The sequence below is a fragment of the Octopus bimaculoides genome, chromosome 25 (assembly GCF_001194135.2).
Source record: "Octopus bimaculoides isolate UCB-OBI-ISO-001 chromosome 25, ASM119413v2, whole genome shotgun sequence".
NCBI classification, from domain to species: Eukaryota; Metazoa; Mollusca; class Cephalopoda; order Octopoda; family Octopodidae; genus Octopus; species Octopus bimaculoides.
Genome location: NC_069005.1, coordinates 809,464 through 810,238, shown reverse-complemented (window position 1 = coordinate 810,238; position 775 = coordinate 809,464). Strand labels below are relative to the sequence as shown.

The window sequence follows — 775 nt, the reverse complement described above, 5'->3', positions numbered from 1 at the left end:
GTTGCCAGTACCGCCTGACTGGCTCCCGTAGGATTTTCGAGCGAGATCGTTGCCAGTGCCCCTTGACTGGCTTGTGCGGGTGGCACATAAAAGACACCATTTCGAGCGTGGCTGTTTTCGTGCGGGTGACACGTAAAAGCACCCACTACACTCTCTGAGTGGTTGGCGTTAGGAAGGGCATCCAGCTGTAGAAACTCTGCCAAATTAGACTGGAGCCTGGTGTTGCCATCCGGTTTCACCAGTCCTCAGTCAAATCGTCCAACCCATGCTAGCATGGAAAGCGGACGTTAAACGATGATGATGATGATATATGTATATAGGTGCTATTCTGCACCCTCATTCACAATTTGTGATGATTAAATTTTTCCTATATAGTTTTATATTGCACTTAGCTCCTTATATTAATTTTTAGTACACACAATCGCATTTTGCTAAATACATAATATACTGGCAGAAGGTTTTAGCTGAACCATCTGAGCGGTGAGGCAGACACCGCTTGGGAGTCTGAAATTAACAGACGAAACTAGTTCAGTGATTCCAGCTTTACTCACTGCGCAGTTACCTCCCCTGTCATTCTATGTAAATGTACATTGATGCAGCTTTAAGGGTTTCTAGCAATATAGGGGCTATTCAGTAGCCTCAGTCACAATTAGTGATGATTAAATTTTCTCTTTATGGTTTTATATTGCGCTTAGCTGCTTATATTAATTTTTATATATACACATACGTATATATATATATATATATATATATATATATATATATATATATATAT

At 40.1% G+C, this 775-nt stretch overlaps 1 protein-coding gene across 2 annotated transcripts in view; it reads left to right on the top strand.

Annotated features, from left to right (window-relative positions):
- Window positions 1–775, top strand: part of LOC106871373 (transmembrane protein 19) — a 44,824-nt gene that overhangs the window by 38,197 nt on the left and 5,852 nt on the right. The gene's annotated exons all lie outside the window — the stretch shown is intronic.